Here is a 21,659-nt window from a genome sequence, read left to right on the forward strand (position 1 = left end):
AAGGTGCACATGGATTTCTACAGGGATCAGTCATGAGAGTGACACATCTTTTCTTTCTTTCTTTCTTTTTTTTTTTTTTGCACCCATCATACATATGTGTATTCATTAATGTGCATGTGTGTGGAGGCCAGAGGACAATCTGGGTGTCATTCCTTTTAGTGTCTTTTAGAGCATGAATGTGTCTGTGGTTTGTGTCTCTGTGTGTTCACGTGTGTGTGTGTGTGTGTGTGTGTGTGTGTGTGTGTGTGTGTGTGTGTGTGTAGACGTATGTGCAGGTGTGCGCACCTGCATGTGTGGAAGTTGACGTCTGTAGTCTTTCTTCATCGCTTTCCACTTTTATTTATTGAGGCAGGCTCTCTCCTTGAACCCAGAGATCACCAGGTGTGGTGAGCATAGCTAGTCAGCTTGCTGCAAGGATCGCCTGTCTCTGCCTCTCAAGGGCTGTGACTGTAAGCAGCCACCGCGCCCGTCTGGCTTTTATGTGGATTCGGGGGATCCAAACTCCAGTCCCCACACCGGTACGGTGCACTTTACCAGCCAAGCCATCTCCCCAGCTTCCGTTTTATGCTCTGAGGCAGGGTCTCTCACTAGGACCCGGGGCTTGCTGATTAGACTAGGCTGGCTGGCCAGAGAGCCTTGGGGGTCTGCCTGTCTCTGCCTCCCCTGCGTTGTGACTACATTCCATGACATCCAGATTTGACATGAGTGTAGGGGACTTGAAGACAGGCCTTGATGCTTGCACAATAAACACAATAACCAATGGGGCCATCTCCCCAGGCTGTTTTAGGAAGTAATGCTTATGTCCCTGCAGAGCAATGTTTCTCAACCTATGGGTCGCGACCCCCCTTTTTGGACACCCCTTTCACAGCGGTTGCATATCAGATATCCTGCATATCAGATATCCTGCATATCAGATATTTACATTATGGTTCATAAGAGTAGCGAATTACAGTTATGAAGTAGCAACGGAAATAATCTTGTGGTTGGGGTTCCCCACAAGATGAAGGACTATATAAAAGGGTCTAAGCATTAGGAAAGTTGACAACCACTGTTTTAGGGGCATCTGTCAGAGTGGACTTCTAAGGCTTGAGAAAATAGTGAAATGACATTGGTATCAGTGTCGGTGTGTTTCACGTTTTGTGTTAGAGTCAGGTGGGTCCTGAGCAGCTGGCAAGACACTGAAGTTGGAAGTCTAAGACCAGGGACGATGCAGACTTGCTGGAGCATTTTCTAGGTCACCACTCCTCCTGGAGGTCCAGGGAGGGCAGAAACCAAGGTGCTGGGCTATGCTGGGCTTTTGGACTGAGAAGAAGAAAATCTCTGGACTAGACTTCCCCACCCTGGCGTGGGAAGTGTGAGGGGCTGGAACAGGGAGGCAGGAAGTGAGCACAGATGGACAGGCCTGGACAGCTGTGCAGGGAACAGAGCACATCTGTCTGGGAGTAAGTTCGGCAGGGCCCCTCCCACAACTTCTCTGCTGAGTGTGGGCTGGGCTTAGGTCCCAGATGGGGAGTATGATGGGAAAGAAAAGGGCCAAGATAGAGTCTGGGGCTGGAAACTGGGAAGTGTGTGTGTGTGTGTGTGTGTGTGTGTGTGTGTGTGTGTGTGTGTGTGTGTATGTGTGTATTCAGATGGAAACCAAGCACGTCGCTGAGCAATGTGGAAATGTGGAGAGGGAGATACAAGGGGCAAGGCAGAAGTTCGTTGAATGAATAAATGGTTTTGTGGCCTAAATAGCATGAAATTTCCTCTAATTAGCTTCAAATACCGCCAGGAAGCTTATCCCAAGTAGACACCTGGCAGAGATCTTTGGGAGATACAAGCAGGATCAGACTTCTCCTGGGGAATTTACCCTCAGGCTTAGGGGGTAGGTTAGCCTTTTTGCTATGTTCTGGGGAGCAGGGCAAAGAGGAAAGGCTCTTTGTTCTAGAAACTGTAGATACTGGCTTGTCATCATGGCTGGCTGTGTGGCCTCCATGGAGTGGTTGTCCATTCTTCCATGAAAAGCTGTCACCTCCCTGGTATGGCGCTGGAGACGTGGAACATGTGGAGGTAGGGCGCCACGTAGACATCAGCAACCTTGGCAGCTGATAGATGCCCATGTCCACTCTTCTGCTACCTTCTCTGTTTTCCACTGTGCCAACGAAAGGAGACAGGAGCTCGCACCCCAGCTCTGCTGGGCACTCCCGAGTCACCCACTTTTCTTTGAGTCTCAGCCTTCTCATTGGTATAATGGGGGGGCTGCACCAGTGGGCCCTGGGGACCCCTCTAAGCTCTTCCATCTTGGAATCTGGTACGGTGGCAGGTGGGAATGTGGCCTCTGAAGGTTGTTACTGTGTCCTGTGTGTTTGGGCTGGGCACTTGGCCTTCACTCAGGTTTAGGGAAAGGGGAGGGCTCAAGAGGCGCTGACTTCACCTGCTGAGTGCTGGCCTCACTCACTTGGGCAGTGGTGACTCCTTTTTCTGGGCAGATGGAGCCTAGTCCTGCATGGGGTCAGGAGGTCAGCATGATTCCTACAGGTTCTCAGACTCTTGCTTCTGGTTTTCAGTTGTCCGGTAGGTACAACAGACGCACCGATAGGCAGCCAGGAAGAGCTGAAGCCCCCAGGGCTTGGGGGCTAAACAGGATACGCATACCCATTCTAATATCACCCTACTCATCACCATTATCACCGCCCATTATTAATATTGCTAAACATTTATTGTTCTTTATTCAGCCCTATACGGTGGATGAGTAAATCCATGGTGGCAGGAAGATCCGGCCACAGACACTGGCCCCATCCTAGGCATCTCTTAGAAACTGGTGAACTTGACCTCTACCTAGAGGCCACATCTCACTCATGGCAGAACACGGAGCCAAAGGCTTTGAGCTTTTGTGCTTGTCAGAATGCTCTTCTGGGAAAGATACGCACCAGAATTCCATGCTCCCGATGTTGCTTCACAGTTGTGCCTTCCAATGCTCCCTGCACTTCAGTCCCTCCACCAGGGCACAGCAAACAGTGCTGACTCAGCATTGACTAATTTTTGTAATCTTGAATTATGATACATTTGTCAAGGGAAGGGGGCCTGGAGTAACCCAGGGGGCTAGGAGCTTCTGGCAACTGAGAAATCTCTACCTCCTTGTCCGGGGTCTCTTCCAGGCTAACGCCTAGAGTTTGAAAGCCCCAGGTTGCAAGACAAGCGTGGGATTGTTCTGGAGGCAGGGTGGCAAGCTGCAGGCAGGAGGTGAACTGCGGGCGCCTCCTTCTGGCCCTGCAGGGCTGGAGCAGGCCTGGGGAGGGTTCCTGCCTGAACCTTAGCCCCTAGGCTCTGGTATGTGACCCTCCTTGGCCCTGAGCCCCTTTGTGGCCAGAGGGAGAGAGGCGAGCCCCAGCTCTAGAGAGCTATTTGAAGAGAGAGAAGGAGGCTGTTATGTAACCGGTTTGCCTCCTCATCAAAACTGGTGACTAATTCAGACCTTCTCTGCCAGATTGGCTCGGCAGCCTTGCTGTTAGCTTTGGAGGGCTCAGCCAGTCTGTGACGGGTCCTCACACCCTCTGCTGGATAGATTTCCTCTTCACTGTTCTTGGCTCTCCAGATGTAAGCTCTGTCCAGAAGCTACCTAGACCTGGGTAGTTAGGGAGGCAAGCCTTTTTGCTCTCCGCATCCAGCCCCCACTCTCACTGTTGTGTGTCTTCCTGCCTTGATAAAGGAGGTCAGAGGAAGGGAGTTCACCTGTCTGTCTGGAGACCCACTTGCCTGGGAGCTCACTGAGGACTGTCATCTGTTCCCGCGTGACAGTAACCAGGGGAAGCAGGCAGCCAGGCTGGGAGCTCTGGCTTGCAAAGGTTAAGAGTGTTGGGCTCAGAACTCAGTGGCCAGTCTCACTGTGACTCAGGATGGAAGCGCCACCCTCTCAGTCTTCTGACCTTGGACTCCGGTGTGGGTTACAGGCTTCCAAGATGATGCTCCTGGGGACTTATGCTCACTCCCAGAGTTCTTTGTTTTCTTGTTCCAAAGCAGGTGTGTGGAGCACTCAGCCACTTTCTACTGCAGAAGGCTGTCCTCAAGGAGACACATCTTGGCATGTATGTGGAGACAGCTCACAGAGAGACAAAGGCAGGTATTTTCTGTGACAGTCCCAGGGTACTTGCCACAGTAAGTACGCCCACTATACGCCGAGGTTCATTTTATTTACTCCTTTACCAAAGAACCAGCTGGGGGCTTGGATTATTCTCATTTTATGGTGAGGGAGCTGAGGCTGAAAGAGATCGTGTGGTTTCCCAAAGCTGTTAAGCGGCTGAGCTGGGATTTGAACTTACATCTCAGAGCCTGGGAAGCTGGATCCCGTGTGACACACCACTTCCCTGTGGCATTCCCAGGGCTGCTTCTGAGACCTTTGAGACATTCCGCATCCCAGCAACTTCATAGCAACTGCCCTGCCAACTCCAGAAGATAATACAGCCTGTGTGTTTGTCCAGCTACTTCCTTCCGTCAGGCAGCTCACAGACATGACCTCATTCACTCTCCCAGATCCCTTAAGACCTGGGAGTGGAGGAGATTCTGACTCCTGATTCCCAGGGAGAAAAGGCAGGCACAGAGAGGCATGGAGACCGGCCTTCAGTCACACAGCTAGTCAGGACTGAAACTGGCCTTTCCTGTCCACTAGGGCAGTCACTTAGCTTGATGGATAGGAGCCGAAATCACTCCCAAGATCTTGAAAACTGGGGGAGGGGGTTGCTCCTTTTGGGGTGGGGGTGGGGTAGGGGATGATTCAGAGGCTGAAACAACTCCAAGGGAGTTGGGCTGGTGTTGAAAAGGGAAATCTGAGCTGCACAGAAATTCAAGCCTTCTAGAAAGCAGGGGTGGCCTGGGACCCTCCCTCCCACCCGCCTGTGCCTGCTTTCCAGTTTCCCTTGCTGGAGGCCATGGGGATCAGAGCAGTCTGGTGTGACAGACAGAAACCAGTCTTGGGGTCATAGAACCCTGGTAGGGTGATCCCTCAGTTACTTATTCTATCCCCGATTTTGGCACCGAGTGGGAATACTAACTCACAAAGAAGACTGTGTGTGAACGGTTTCATCCTCAACCACAAAGCCTATCAGAGGGCCACAGCTGCTGTCCCCATCCCCATTCTTCTCTCCCAGATACCCCCCCTCTTTCTGTGTGTGTGTGTGTGTGTGTGTGTGTGTGTGTGTGTGTGTGTGTATGTGTGTGTGAGTGAAAATGGTTTTGAAGTGAGTAGGTTACTGCTCAGGTTGATGTCCTAGACCCACATCTGGATTTCCCTTAGTGCCCTTCACACCTGGTGTATGTGGTACTCAATGCCTGGTCCTCACTGTGTGAGCCATCCCTGGGCAGCCTCATGCCAAACTTCCAGAAAGGCCCAGGTGTTGGATGTCTGAGCCTTGGGGCGGTCGAGAGCCACACAAGGTCTCAGTCACATGTTCTCTCCGTGTTTTTTCTTTGCTCACTATCTTTGAAAAACACAAAAGCCATTCTTAACTCATAGGTCCCGCAAAAGCTGGCTGATAACTAAAGGTAGGTGGGTACTGGAAAGAGGAGATGCTTGACATCCAGCCTTGCGTAGCTGTGTGACCGTGAACTTTCGTTTAACCTCTTTCAGACACAATAATGCTGACCCAACTCCAGGCTTTTCATTAGTGTCAAAGTGGAGCATGTACTGAGCACCCTTTGGGCACCAGGTGCTGAGTGAGAACTGGGTGTACTCAGGCATCCCTCCCCCCCAGAGCGCCTTTGCTGTGCCAATGGGTCAGGGCTCTCCGTCGGGGACTGTGGAAGCACGCAGTCCAGAAGAGGGGGGGCTTTCTCTCTCCTGTGTGGCCTGAGGTCAGGAGAAGGCTCGAGGCTCTGGAAATGTGAGATTTTAAATTGTGTTCTCTCTCCCTCTCTCCCTTCTACCTCTTTTTCTCCCTCCTTCTCGGCCCATCCCTCTCCCTCCCGATTCTCTCAAAATACAGGGAGAAATGGCTGGCTCTCCTAATTGTCAGGGTACCCCATCATTACTCAGCCTGTGCCACCTCAGGGCTTCTTTGGAAGGGTTCAGCTGGGACCTACCTCCTAGGATGTCACTCAGCAGTGTCCAGAAACCCTGTTCATTTCTACCTCCTTACACTTGGGCTTTCCCTGGCCTAGGCACGTTATTGCATCATCTCAGTTAATCCTTATAAACCTATGAGGTGTCTTTCTGACTCCTATTACAGAGGCTTAGGGCAACCAAATAACTTGTTCAGAGTCACTTAACTGGTAAGTAGTCTAAAATCTGAGTCCAAGCAGTTCGCAATTCCAGCGCCCTCCCTCCTAGTTACAAAATTATATTGCCTCTCTTCATTACTTGTAATTGTCCCAAACTGTAATTAGAAGTTTATGGGTCTGTAAGCATCTTATGAGCGGAGACTGTGACTTACTCATTTCAGCTGTCCTGGAATGTAGTACATAGTATAATGCACACAGTAGGTGCCTAATGGATGTTTATGGAGTGAAGGGTTGAGGCCACTGAGGAAGGCGATGCATCTTAAACAGGCACGGGAGACAGACGTATGGGGACAGCATTGAGGGGAGGGGGCTTCTGGAGCCCTGCAGGGGTGGGAGGTGCTTGGGGAAGCCCGTGTCACACCACCTTGCAATTGCCATTCTAGTGAAGGCGGCAGAATCGTGTCTTGACTCACTACAAGGCCGAGGATGCTTTGCACACAGGTGCTCCCAAGTCCAGAATAAAGAAGAGCTATTTAAATCCTTAGACGACATACACACGAAGAGCCAGCACGCATCCCCGTAGGATGGGCTTGGGCAAAGGCGCCCCCTGAAGGTAAGTCCTGAACTATGCGACCTTAAACGGGCCTCTGAACGTTGCTGTCATTGTTTGTGTCCGTGGCAGCCAAGGAGGTTCCTGGGTGTAAATGCCCGTGTGTGTTGGTTGCGCTCGCTCGCTCGTTTAGGGTAGAGCGGGAAGATGCCTATGAGACCTTTATTTTCTGCCTGGCCCTTGCCCATGGTGGGCGGGGCCTGTCCCACTCAAAGCTTATAGAGCCTCCCAGCATGCTCCAGCGGGCCTGTGAGGTCATGCACCCTGGGTTGTAAAAGCAGCTGTTGTATCTTGCAGGTGGGTCTGTCCAGGGAGCTGTGGGGTGTGTGTGTGTGTGTGTGTGTGTGTGTGTGTGTGTGTGTGTGTGTGTGTGCGTGTGTGAACACTTCACTGTGGTGACTGGCAGTGCCCCCCGAAGTCAACTGGAGAGCACTTTGCTTGCCTGGAAGAGGCCCAAGGCGTGTGTGGTTGCAGACGTGGCAAGACGAGGCTATGGGGGAGGAGGGAGGCTGGTGAGTGAGAAGACACCCCCTGCAACCCGCGTTCATACAAAATGCATTTCCCAACGTATCCCTCTGGCCTGTCGAGGCCCTTCTGCTCGCTGCTCTGTTTATACATGATAGACAACTAATTAACAGCAGAACCTCTTGAAAGGTCTTTTCAGAGGTAATGTTCTGACAGATTATGTCAGCAAGGAGCACTGATTTGTCTAAGCATGGATCACATTGTTTCAGATTGAATGAGGTGAATATTAAATTGCTTTAAATGTACTCTTCATAAAGCACTAATTACACACTCCCAAGGGAGAACAGCCAAGGAATACTAAACAGTAGCGAAGTCAACAGAGGGGTCTTTTTATAGTATGTTGCTGGGCTCTGTGTTTTTCTGTCTCCCTCTCTCTCTCTCTCTCCCTCTCTCCCTCTCTCTCTCTCTTTCTCCTTTTTTTTTTACAGTAAAATCACAGCACGCTAAAGAATACACATTTATAGCACAATGCTTCTCATCTAATTATATGGCAATCATTAGTTTTAAGCTGGATGCATTATATTTTCTTTGATATATTATGCCTGAGGCTCAACTCTGTATTTATTGCTGCTACTGGCAGATTTTAGTCCCCTACCCCCCATTCGAAGCCCCAACTCCTCTCTACCCACCCCCCTCAACAAATTATTTAATGCCTACTGTTAGTTTGCGTATTGTCTCAAAGGGGGGAAAATCTCCACAATTTAAAATTGGCAAAAGGGGCTAAACAATAAACCCTTGGTTAACTTAAAGAAAAGAAAGAAAGAAAGAAAGGAAAGCCCGTGTGTTCTGGGAGCTGTGTGTTTGGTTTATTAACCAGGTGGTGTCCTGAATACACAATTTCTCTCCCCACCCCAGTAAAATTCCTTTGCAACAGATCTTACCAGATCATGCTGAATTCCCACTTGGCTGAGTTTCATTGTCCCTCAGGGAAAAAGATATTTATATGTCTATAAATATATATCTGTAAAGCGATGCAGGGGTGGAAAGCCACGGGGAGGGGCATTCCTTCAGAACCGCCTGCCCACAGATGCCGCCAGCATCCTGCTCCGGCAGCCTTTTCCGGGTCTGTCTGACTCTCACCCTTGCTGTAGTTACGGAGAAGCAAAGGTAGACGCTGAGCTGGGCTGGAGTCCCAGATCTGAAGTCCAGGAGGGAGGAAGAGGCCAGGTTCTACTGAGATGGATGACCTGATGTTGTCCCTTCTTGGCCAGGCCTCCAGTGGCTAGAGGCACTACAGCTAAAAGAGACCGCATATCTTCGGGGAGGTAGAGTTAACGTGACCATTGGGTAGCCGGACCCCTGCATGCCTGTAATCCCAGAACGTGGGAGGTGGAGGCAGGAAGAGCAGGAACTCAAGGTTATACTTGGTGATATGGGAAGCATGAAACCAGCCTGGGCTACCCGAGATCAGGCCTCAAACACCACCAACAAACAAACAAAACTTCCACAGTGTGTTTCCAGAGTGTATTTCTTCTATGGTCATCTTTTTTTTCCCTCCTTTTCTGCACACTGAACCTTTGGTCTAGCTGAAAGGATTAGAATTACCTTTGCTCTTTGTTTCACAGCTGGAGGACCTGGATGGAAAGGCACAGGGCACACCATCCACTATCCTGCAGCCGCTACCTGCAGTTCCAGCTGGACTCCCAACTCCTGACCGATCCACTTCAGACAGAGTAGGTCCAAACAACTATTTTTAACAAGTGTGGCCAAGGGCAAAGGAATCTCTCTGAGAGCTGGAGGTCATTGAGTCTGCCTCTCTTGTTGCTGACGGGCCATCTCTACAGTATCCCCACCTATGAACCAATGTACTTGTTCTTGGCTCCGGGTCTTCCATGGTGCTCAGCTCAATGCTGCATAGCTCTACTGCCTGGAAGGTGTTCAAGGGCAGTGACAGCTGTAGCTGGCACTCCTTTCAAATCTTGCACAGTCACCTGCCATTTAGTAGCCCTTGGGAAAGTGACAATGTTCTCTTTTGGCTTCTTCCTTTCCCGTACACTGGTAATTGGAGTGCCTGCCTTGCAGGGTTTTGTGAGGAGGAAGGAGATCATACATGTTACTTCCAGCCTGCTGGGCCACCCCAGCTTCACTATCATTATTGTCAGAAAACTCACGTTCTCAGTGACCCTGAAGAACTAGATGTGTCTGGCGATGCAGGCCTGTAAAGCTACTTAGGAGGCTGACGAAGGGAAATAGAAAGTTCGGGGCCCGTCTGGGCTTCAGACGAGTTCAAGCCTGGTCTTGGCAAATTTAGCAAAACCTGGTCTCAAAATGGTGAGTACGAAGACGGGTAGGGTCCGGTGAGCAGGCCCAGTGAAGAAGAGCGCTTGGTGTGCAAGCTTGATAGTAAGGGTTTTGGTCCCCGAACCTTGTGAGACCTGGAAGCAGCGGCATGTATCTGTAAATCCAGCAGCACTCCTGTGACAAATGGCAGGCAGAGACAGGAGGGTCTCCTGGAAGTTCATTGGCCAGCTAGATGTAGTACCTGGCACACCAGCAAACACGAGGGACCATGCTTCAAAACAAGATAGTTTTGGTGGGGTCGCAAATTAATACAGTCATTATGAAAATCAGTTTGGAGACCCCCTCCCCCAAATTTAAAAATCAGCCACTTCATTCCTGGGCATGCACCCAGAGAACCCCACATTCCACCGGAGAGGTATTTGATCCCCATGGTGCTTTGCTGTTGCTTATTCACTATAGCAAGGAAAGGGAACCAACCCAGTCATCTGAGCAGGTGAAGCTATAACGAAATCTGATACTGACATGGCATGGAATGCTACTCAGCTCTAACGAAAAATGAAATCACAAAATTGGCAAGAAGATGGATTTAGATTTTGTATAATATTAAGCAAGGTCACCTAATCTCAGAAAGGAAAAAAAAACCCTCATGTTCTCCCTCATAGGGGGACCCTAGTCTACTATATATGTGTATACGTATGTGTATGGGTGTAAACAATGTACATGTGGTTACTATCTAACACACAGAATGGAGAGCAATAAAGGACAAATATTAAGTTAGGAAGAGGTGGATACAGGTAAAAGCACACGAGTCACGAAAGAGGAAATAAAGTTAATTGTTTTTCTAGCTTTAATTCTGTCATTGACTTTTTCCCCCTGTTTGTGTGTGAGGTAGATAAGTGCATAAAAATATAGTTGATATGAAGGTGTAAAGTCCACCGCGGAGCTCCCCAGCTCCAGATGGACCATTCTAGCTGTACTGAGTTCATTGAGATGTGTAGACTTTGGGCCTGGCTTATTTTGCTGTGTGTTTTTTTATTTGAAAGTTCTTTACAATCAAGTTTTAACTAAAAATAAAAAAAAAACAAGGAAGGTGAGGACCAACACAAGAGGTTATCCTCTGACCACACACACACACACACACACACACACACACACACACACACACACACACACACACACAAAATCTATGTTTCCAAGAACTACGTGGTTATAATTCTACCTTTGGCCCCATGGACTGAGATGAACTTTCTTCCAACCCAGGTGCCTTCAAGTGTCTCATTAACTCACAAGTGTGGCTTTCACCAGGTGACTCCTGCCCGCCAGGGACACCTGGTCTCTGCTTCCAAAGACCCCTCAAGCGCAGAGCCTGGCGCTCTCAGAAGGGCTCCTCAGGGCATGCTTGAGGATCCCTTGGCCTGATGTCATAACTGACCTGCCTGTTTCCCCCGAGGGAAACCTCAAGGGAATAGAAGTTGATCTAGGATGAAGGAAAGTAGCAGCAAAATTGAGCTTCTCTTCCCTCAAACCCCATAGCACTCGAGACTCATGGATGTGGGGTGCTACACACACACACACACACACACACACACACACACACACACACACTGGTTAAACTGAGCAGGGTGCCTTTGCATCCACTGCTTCTCTGGGATATATACTTTACTGTCTCCAACCCAGGCCCCATGATAAGCTGTCCTTGGCCATGCTAGAAACTAGCTGATGAGGAGTGAATCTTCTAGAAGCGCTGAGCTAGCCGACAGTCTTCCTGGTCACTGTATTTGACAGCTCCAAACCAGGCACCAGGATGGCTTCCTATTAATGTGACCAGTGTAGGCCCTTGACCTTAAACAGACAGAACCCTCTGTTGTCCGTGTCTTTGCATTCCTAGTGACTCAATCTTTGAAACTGTGTTGTGAGTGAGCTCTCATGGGGCAGCACACGCTGGGGACTTGGAGTCTCCCTGGCTGAAGTGTGGTTCCACCAACCCTATGACTGGCCATGCCTTCTCAGTAGAGTCCTGGGGCAGGTACGGAGTGGAGATCAGGAACACACACCTTCCAGTGTGTTTTATGGTGGGACAAACAGTGGTCATCCAGGACCCTGCCAGGCAGCATTTGGTGCCTCTTACCCACCCCTAATCTAGATACCAACCAACTCACGGCATGGAGGCCACCACAATCCTTGGGTTTACCCTGGCAATGCATGAAGGTGGGCCAATGGGAAGAGGACACTGCCTTTTCCCACTGAAGGGAAAATTTCCCTTGTCACAAGTCCTACAATCATGTCATCAGTCCTGCCAGGGGTCTAGCTGAAGGCTCCCTCTGCATTCCCTCCCCTCTTCCCCTCCAGTAGTCTCACTGAGTTCTCAGTTCTTCTTAGGAACGTCTCCTCTCAGGGACAAATGCAGCCCCACAGGAGCCCAGCTCAGGGCTGCTGAGACCACCTCTATGCCACCCCCAGCTTCTGCTTTCTCGTCTCCCATGGCTGATTCTGCCAAAGCTGGCATCAAGGAAGATGCATTTCTTTTGGTTACTCTCCAGCTACAGTCCTTTCTACAGCATTCCTTGTTGATTCTAGGATGGTATACAAATGCTTTGGCACATGTGGACATGTGAGTAGATGCCCATGTCTACGGCCTTACATATGCTGGCTCCACACTCTGGGTGGGTTCCCTCCACAGCCCATTGATTGCCATGGTTTCATGGGCTTTTACCTCTCGTTTTCTGGAACTCAAAGACACATCTGCGTTTGATCTAGTTTGTCGTCTCCCAGCCTGACACAACCCAGGCACCGACTGGGTCCTGGATGCAAGTTTGGTGAATTACACAACCGTGATTCTCTACGTTTGGGACCCTAAGGAATAAATACACCCTGGTGGAATCATGGGTGGTGTGGATGCTGTTTTGAAGGGAGAGTGCTTGCCTCCTAGCAGTGGATCTAGCTGCCAGCTCTTTGGCCTACTTGGATGGCGCCTGCTCCTCTGCCAAGTTCATGCTTGCTTCCTCGTGCTCCTGTTACATCTCTGGGCCGTTGTATTGCAATGAGGCCTTTTGGTGATGGGGACATGGTGGGAAGCATGTGCTCTTCAGGGTCTGACAGGTTCGTGAGACTTTGAACTGTGAAGCCCATATATAGGTAATGAGCACTTGGATAAGTCTTTGTGTATCAGAAAGATGCTGGCAATAGGCAACCATCATATTGGCCACTATCCCTGCCACCATGGAGCTTTTAGCCTCCGGTAATTTATTTAACTGAGTGTGCACAGGCTTTCTCATTTGCAAAAGGAGCCCGGGAGGCCCATCCTACCGGGTTACTGTAGTGGAAACACACACATGAGACATTAGATAAGGAGTAAATGCTTCATAAGGTTTCCAAGTGGGCATTCTTCTCAAACCCAGGAGTATCGGAACAAACTGGCCCTTCTGGGACGGGAGCACCTGTGCACATCTCTTTAAGGATGTGACTTGATGCTGTGATACATCTCTGTCCCTGGCCTTGGTGGTAACCAAGAATGAGACAGATGTTGGTGACCATGGAGGGCATCTTTGCCTCTGTAGGTGTACAAGAAGCCTGCCCCTATAGGGAATGTATTATAAAGCATGAAGAAGCCCCTCCCCCGCCCTGAAACAAAATCTTCTTTATATCCTAAAGGTGTCATTTCCCTCCTGGGTGCAGGCTTCTTTGTCCTGGCTCACAGATGTCTAGGACCTCCTGCTCCATCCATGGTGTGTCAAAATACAAGCTTTGGAAGAGAGCAAACAGGGTTGAAATGATGGCCTACAGCCCGATAGTTGTGTACCCGCCCCGCGACTCAGCTTTCTCATACGAAAAGTGGGGATAACGGTAGTATCCTGCTTACCTTGTTGAGGGATGGAGAGAGTGGCACTCGGGTGCAAGGCCATGGCACGTGAGTTTCCGGGTCCTCTGTAAGTCTCACTAAAGGGTGCTGTGGCCGTAATGGATTCTCTCCCCTCAGGAGTCCTCACACTTTAAAAGAGGATGCTGGGCGGTTTAACACAGGGCAGTAGATCGACTGGGGCAAGACTTCAGGGGAAAGCAGCAGGGTGGAGACAGGAGATATTTTGGGGGCAGGAAGTGGCCCTCCTTTACTTCTGAAATCACACCACTTAGACTAGCAGTTCTCAGCCTCAAAGCTGTGACACGCTGGTGTGGGACCAGCAGTTGTGAGATGCATCACAGACAAATACGTTACTAATAATAAAGTGTCGCAGTTTTCGAATAATTTCCCCCTATTTTTTTCTTTTGTGTAAATTAGAGGGAATTCAAGGTTATCTCTCTCGTGTTGTTAGGCCCAATCTCATGCCTGTGTGGAGAGGAAGGACCTGGGCATTGGGTCTGGCTTTACAGGGATGTATATGCTTGATCATTGGGTCGTGGGTGTTCTGGATGTCACGGGTTCAAGCCCCTGCCTGGGAGACAGAGAAGTCCAGTGGTGAAAGCCTTTGAAAAACAGAGACAAGGGAACCAACAGCTGCTTTCTGCATCTGCACAGGTGACACAAGCCGGCACCTGCCACGTGATGCCATGCAATGATGCTTAAATGTATGCCCAGTTGGCGGGGACAGCATAAAGACATGTCCCTGAAGTGGAAGAAGTGAATGAAGGAGAGGCAATATGGTGGGCCTCTTGGGTTGCTGAAGAGCATCTATGGTTTGGGTATGGTGGCAGACCCACAGTGAAAACACCACAAAGGTGTTTAGTTATGGTCTGCATCCTTGGGCTGGCTGTAAATGCCTCTGATCCCAGCCCTCGAAGGACAGCAGAAGGCAGATCTCTGAGTTTGAGATCAGCTTGGTCTGCACAGTGAGTTGTAGGCCAGGCAGGACTACACTCCCCCTGCCAAAAGATCTATGCCCTTGTCCTATGTGTTTGTACATTCACCAGAAAATGTTAGTACACCTCCATGGAGTCCTAGTTATACACCTATAAGAGGCTTTCCTGGAGCACCTGCTGGGAGCTCCCTAAATGCTCTAAGGTCTTGGGAAGGGACAGCGGGACAATCACATTAACTCGGGGGCTTGGGGAACCTTGGGGTCTCCAGCAGGTCCCATTTCCCTGTAGGTTCTGCCCATGAGCTCTGTTTACACCGCATCTGCCTGTTCCATTTAGTGGCTTGGTGTCTGCGCTCAGCTACCTACCCCTGGGGAGATGGCTGACTCTGCTTGCCTCATTAACACCAGTGCTTATACAGACAGGATCTTCATCAGAGATCTAATTTCTGGTGACAGCTCTGCGGCACAGCAAGAGCATGCGTGAGGCCCACAGCGTGTTGGGAAGTGTTCTGTGCCTGGGGTTTCAGTGAGCCATCTTGGTAAAAGGGGCTGGACAGACAACCCCCTTGAAATCTGAGGCTCTGGGATGCTGAGGTGACTATTCTTTGGCCACCCATTCGGAGCTCATTTTATTTGCTTTGTGTTACTTTTCAACCCACCCCCTCAGTTGCCAAGGAAACAGTGATGCATCCCAGGGTGGGGCCTGAGCTGGTCAAAAGAGTCTCCCGAGGCCACATCTAGGGAGGTGGGCCTGGGGGCATGTGTTGGTACTAAGGAAGAATTGGAGCAGGGTGGGATTAGAGGTGGGGGTGGCGGGCTGCTTGGCCCCCTGCAGGTCCCAGTCACAGTCTCCAGAGACCCGTCCTTCACCATGCCAGCAGCAGATAGATACAAGGCAAATATGGGGCAGTGGCAACAGTCCGTCCTGCCGTGGCGTTTGTGGGGCTTTGCCAGGTCCAAAGCCTCTGAAGATTACATCACAGTCAGGAGCCAGGGAAAATGAACTTCTCATCATGGACAACTTGGCGAGGCAGCATGGGCTAGGGCTAAACTCAGGCCGCTCCTTCTCTGTGAAAAGTGTCCTCTGTGTTCTCCAGAGAGGAGCTTCCTGGCTTCCCATCCTAATCTCACCACCTGCAATGATATCAGGGTCTTTGGGACCTCCCTCCAGTATGTTTCGGCTCCCTACCTTGGGTCTCTGTGTATACCGTTCTCCAACCCCCATCCCCTAGGCCCATCCTTACTTCTTTCTAGCCACCCCGGCTGGGAAAACAGTCTGGTCCTTGGGGGGTTTATCCTGGGACAGGGATCGGGCACATCGCTACGTTCGGGTCTTTCTCACAGCTCTGACTTGTGTAAGGATATTCTGAGTTCTGTCCTTGGCCCCAGGCTGTTCCTCCGCCTGGTGAGTTGACAAGGAACCTGCGCAGGGTACCCGGAACCTCCTTTTCAAGACCCTCTCTTCTGGGCTGTGCGGGTACCCTCTGTGGGCTTGCCAACAGCTAGAAAATCGTACCTTGACATTGTGCCAATCTTCTCCCCACTACAGAGCTCCCCAGATCCACTCCCTGCCTCTTCCCGCAGGCTGACGTTTCCCTCTGCCACCCAGTCTCAAAACCCAGGAGTTATTTTTGATTCATCTATCTCCTTTATCACCCATATCTAGTCGCTTATCAAATTCTGTCAGTTCTTCCTTCAAAATGTCTCTAGCATATGTCCCTTCCTTCCTTAAAAATAAATTTCATTGTTTTTCCCCCCTTTGTATAACAGAGAAATATGTTCCGTGTGAAATATTTAGAAAATACAGTACCCGTGACCAAAGAAGATAATAAATAATAAATAAATAAATAATAAATAAATAAATAATAAATAAGAAAAAAAATCACCCACAGCTCCTCCCATGACAGCTAACTATTCCCATTGTTTGGCCACATGCAAAGTCCCCTGTCCCTGCTAATGTATTTGTACCCTTCACCTTTCTCTTTCCTCCTATTGTCCCCCATTCCTGCCTCCCCCCACCCCCAATGCTCCCTTCAAGGTCTCAAGCTATTGTCACTTGCCCTCCCACCCTCATATGCTCTGGCCAGTCTGAGCTCCTCAGACTCCATCTTCAAAACTTCCCGTCCCCAACCTGTTGAATTCAGGGAAGCGAAGCTGAGAGTCCACCGGAAGCAGGTGCCCCACCCCGGGGAGAAGCTCACAGCTTGGCAAGCCTATGGCCATTTCCTCTGTGGGAATTAGGAAGAGGCTTGCCTTATTCAGGGTGGAAGTTCATGCTCTCTTTCAACGTATCCCTCAAAGCCCATCGAGTGAAGACGTTATCCCCACACTAATATGCTGATGGTATTTGGAAGTGACTGGGCTTAGGGGAGGCCACGGCCGGATGGCATTAACCGTAAGAAGGCGAAGAGAGACTCAGGAGTGCCGGCTTGCTCCGCTTCCCCACCATGTGTTTCTCACATGCTGGCCAGAGGCCAGGGCCATGCTCTCAGGCTTCCCAGCCTTCAGAACCACGGCTGTGCAAATTTGTAATTTTTCCCGCTTTTTTTTGGTATGTGTGTACTCATGTTCACATGCAAGTGGTTGTATGTGTGCAGTTCACATGTACACGTATGCAGAGACCAGAGGACACCTGGGTGGCTCTTCCTCATGAACTGAAGATCACCTGCTTTTTGAGTTGGGGTTTCTCACTGGGTCTGGGATTCACCAGGGAGGCCAGGCAGATTGGCCACCAAGTCCCAAGCATCTTCCGGTCTCTGCTTCCCCAGTGCTGGGATCCCAAGTGTGCACTCGGGCACCTGGAATTTTTAAAACATGGGTTCTGGGGATTTGATCTCAGGTCCTCGTACTTGCATAATGCGCGCTTTACTGAGTGAGCCGTCTGCCCAGCCCCAAAGCCCTGGTTTTTGTAAATTACCCTTTCTTCAGTATTTTGTTACAGCGGCAGACAACACACAAAGACCCCGAGGATGGGTAACTAAGTGACTTGGTAGGGAGAGAACAAGCTTCCTCCTGGGGAGATGGCCCCGATTAAATATCCTCTGTCACATGGTTGGCAAGGCCTAAGCTTCCGGCTTCCCAGCACTTACCATCCCTGCTCAAGCTGGGCTACACCCTGCTTCGCAGGAATGTGTGTTCTACCCCTTCCTAGGCTTCTCCTGGAGCTTTAACCTTCTCCAGCACCTCCTTCTCCCTACTCTTCTATACCCACTTCTGTAGCTCAGAATGCCTATAGAGTCTGGACAGTTTCCCTGAATGCATTGATGGGTAGGATGGGGATTGGTAGTGAGGGCCTGGGTCTACCAGATCTCCCTCTCTACTATTAAAACAACCTCCCAACTTTTCAGTGTTGCTTGCTAGAGATGCTTCTCAGTTATTATTGGGTTATGTCCAAACTCAGCATGAATGGTAGCTAGCATTAGCTGTAGGTGCATTTTATCTCCCTAACTTACAGTCCATCACAGTTTAATAACACATCACCCTGTAAGTGTTGGTTGTCTCCCCTTGAGTTTAGGGGACTGACTGGGAGCTGAGCCTCCAGCCAGCACCACAAGTTTCCCAGTGTGTATAGTGCTAGCCTGGGAGGGGATCAAAATTCCAAATTCCAAGTCTGGCTGGGGGTGGGGAGTGGCCAAAGCTGTAATCCCAGCATATGGGAAGCTGAGATAGGAAAATCTCCAGGACTTTAAGGCCAATCTTGGCTATGAAGTGAGTTCCAGGCCAGCCTGTGCTACATAGCAAGACTCCATCTCAGAACAAAACAAAACACCCCCACCAAACTCATACATGGTTTCTTTCTCCTGGATGCATGATCATGTTCACATTGGCCTAATGTTGAAAATACCAAGTTGACCCATCGTTAACTTGAGACTTACCTAATACTTTAAAGGCCTAGCCCAGGTAGAGCAAAGCTGTCCAACTCTCCATCAACCTGTTTCTCCTTAATGAGTTCTGGCCCTGGCCCCACCTCTCTGTGGTCAACTCTGCTGCTCACACAGGACCGTGCCCATCTTGCCAGTTCTGGCTGCCTGATGCAGTGGCAAACACTCCCGTCCACTCATCCACTCAACAAGGCACACTGAGTGGCCTTTGTAGATTTCACAGCACTTGGCTTTGGCTTCTGATTCCAGAATGTTCTGGAACAAGTCTTCCACTCTCCAACCCTCCATATCTGACCTGTGAAATGGGGATCAAGGCAACTCTCAGCCCACTCACTTGTGAAAAGTCACTAAGATCATATATGTGAAAGCCTTTTGCAAACTGTGGCACTCTGGGAAGTGCCATTAACATTCCATCTTCCTTTGTTCAGGGTGTGCTAGTCTTGTGTTTCTGAGAGGTGGTGGCTGGCTCCCAATGGTCCTGAGGGTGTACCAGGCTTTTGAAAAAATATATGTGGATTAGTTGGGAGAATGCATTTATAGCATCATATCTACCTCCTTCAATGGAGGATTTACATTGACTCCAACACGACCAACCAGGCGCAGTGAAATAATAACATAATGACACTGACAGTGACATGCAACCTTGACAGAGCTCCTACTGCATGCTTGACACCTTGCTAAGAGCTTTTTGATCGCTGCCTCATATAATCTTCACAGTAAGTCCTCAAGGAAGGTACGGTTGTTGCCCTTATTGTATAGATGAGGAATTAAGCTGTGTAGCCGGTGACAGGTCTGCATAGGGAGCAGGGAAGTTGAGGACATGATGAGCCAGAATCCATAGGCCATCAGAGATCACACTTACAAAGGCACCCAGGAGAGTCACAGGCAGACTTCAAGCATGCAGTAACACATATGCATTACCATTTGGTACCAGGCCTAGGAGAGCATGGCTTTGATCTAAATCAATCCTTACAAGAACCCCGTGAGGAAAGTATTAGTCTTAGTATCTTTTCCTGTTGCTGTGATCAAATATCCTGGCAAAAGTAATATAAGGGGAAAAGGTTTGTTTGGGCTCACAGTTCAAGGCGCAGGCCATCACGGTGGGGAAGTCAAGGCAGAAATTGGCCACGTCACAGCTACAGTAAGGAAACAGAGAGGGATGGATACATGCTTGAGGCTGCTCAGCACCCTCTCTCTACTTCCATACAATCCAGGATCCAGCCATGGAATAGCACCGCCCATAGTGGACAGGTCTTCCCACCTCAATGAACTCAGCCAGGATAACCTCTCACAAGTGTGCCCAAAGGCCCATTTCCCAAGTGTTTCTACACTGTCGGGTTGACTGTTAACACTACCAGAGTGCTCTTGTTCATTTTGCATGGGAGGAAAACACCAACCACAGAGATTCAGTGCCTCTGCAGGCCACCCAGCTAGGGAATGAGAGGCTGGCTTGGGGCTCAGACCCTACTGTCTATTCAACCCTATCCATGGTCAGCAGTAGGGCTTCCAAGCCTTTTTTTTTCAGACAGACAGGAAAAGGATGCTTACCATAACACTGCTGACCATTCTCCATGGGCCTGTTAGTGGGAAGGTCCCTTGATAAGGCCTCTTCCATCTGAACCCACCTGGCCCAGAGATACCTCACTGGCTTGGGATGCCCAGGGCTGGGTACTCACAGGCCCTCCCTGCAAACTTCAAGACAACAAAGACTTACAGTACCTATCTTGGCCTTCCCTGCCCCCTACCCATTTTCTCCCCAAAGAAAAATGAAAGAGTCTGATAATTACTTCTATCTACCACCCAACTGTACTAATTACCAACCTATTTCTTCACAGTGTGACAGACACCAGCTCTGGAAAACACATAGAGATAAATTAGCACTAATTGGTTTTCCTCTGGCTGTTTGAATTAGTATTTAAAGCTCCAATTACAAAGCAGAATAATTGCTATTAATGTCCTATCGCAGTACAAAAGGCAGTTCTCTCGAGAACCAGCCCAGGTGTATGATTACTCTGATTACAGCATATTTAACCTGGCTCGTTAAGAGGGAGAGGAGCAGACGGTTTCAATATGGCCGACAGGCCACTTCCTGCAGGGCTAGGGCTGGAGGGAAGAAAAGGCCAGCAAAGAACGTAGGAGTGGAGTAGAGGGTGGCAGGGTGGAGGAGCTTGGACCTGCCTGCTCCTTGGCAAGGACCCTCTAGCAGAGACTCTTCAAAGACGTTTGAGAGGGTGGCACAGGGGGAATGTGGCAGGGTGGCCCCCATGTTACTGCCAGATTTGGTACCAGCCAGTAAATGGGTCTTTGCCTTCACCCACACCATCTTCTTCTTGATGGGGGTCTCAGTTGACGGCTTCAGGACATGAGCCTGGGCCTCACTCTACTTCCTTTGCCCGCTTCCGCCCTCCCACACTGCTTCCTTCTTGTCCCTCTTGTTTCTCTACCAGGTCCCTTCTCTGGCCGGGAGATGGATGCTGGGAGAGATGGAGGAAGGGTGCTCCCTGAACGCCTCCTGACGGCTCTGCAGAGGTGAGTCAAGTGGAGTCCTGGCTTTCCAGCTCCTTGGCTAGACGACAAGTCCTCCCACCTCCGCAGGCTTCAGCTTCTTCATCTATGAGATGAGGACCACAGGCTCCCCCACCTGAGGATCAGATGAGGACAGACGCGAGAAAGAGTCCTTGTGGATCCCGGCACCCTGCATCAATGGGGTTGGGTTTCTGCACTCACTGTGGAACGGCCGGCCAGGGCTGGAGCTGGACCCGCCTCTTCTCCCTTTGGGCCTCCTCTTCCTTTTCAATAAACTTCCTTCCTCTTTTTTGTCTCTTTCCCCAGCTTCCACTTCCTCCCTTCCTCTGGGCTGCCTCCCAGATCTCTAGTCTCCCCATTCACACTGGGATGCTAAGATCTCAATGAGTTCTCCTTTCCCAAAGCAGCTGCATTTGCGAGAGGGAGGGCTATGTTTAACCCAAAGAAATGAGTCACTAATGGTGAACTTTCAGGCAAACCGAGATGATATTTTGTGGGGGAGCGGGGATGTCACAGAGCTCTTCAGAGCCCCCTAGGCAGCTGTCTGCTCGCGGACACACACCGGTTTGGCGCGGGCCTGTGCCAGGCTGAGTCTGAGCCAGGGAAGGAAGAAAGAGGCCCTTGGGGACAAGACAGCAAGATGGGAAGCCCTCTGCAGGCACTTAGGCTACAGAGCCATCCGAGACTGCTGACCTGAATGTCGAGGTCACGTGAGACTTGGTGGTGGTGGGGTCCCCATTCCGTAGCTGACGGCAGGGCAGGGAGGAGCACCCCCCTCATCCATTTGCCCCCGCTAAAGTGTTCAGTTGTGTGTCTGGGTGGGGCATCCCCGAGGCTGTCCTGGAAGCTTAGTCTATCTCAGGCCTGCCATCCTTTATTTCCCGATGC

General features: G+C 50.2%; 1 protein-coding gene and 1 long non-coding RNA gene across 2 annotated transcripts in view; one reads left to right on the forward strand and one right to left on the reverse strand.

Moving 5' to 3' along the window:
* The window catches only part of Pebp4 (phosphatidylethanolamine binding protein 4), a 235,862-nt gene that overhangs the window by 36,296 nt on the left and 177,907 nt on the right, over positions 1-21,659 (reverse strand). The window lies entirely within an intron of this gene.
* On the forward strand, positions 4,833-21,057 carry LOC128107217 (uncharacterized). Its single transcript, XR_008217010.1, has 3 exons — positions 4,833-6,808; positions 8,896-9,003; positions 20,693-21,057. It is a non-coding gene; the product is annotated as an uncharacterized LOC128107217 (long non-coding RNA).

This window comes from Peromyscus californicus, unplaced genomic scaffold (assembly GCF_007827085.1).
Source record: "Peromyscus californicus insignis strain IS unplaced genomic scaffold, ASM782708v3 Scaffold_12__1_contigs__length_115047231, whole genome shotgun sequence".
Lineage (NCBI taxonomy): Eukaryota > Metazoa > Chordata > Mammalia > Rodentia > Cricetidae > Peromyscus > Peromyscus californicus.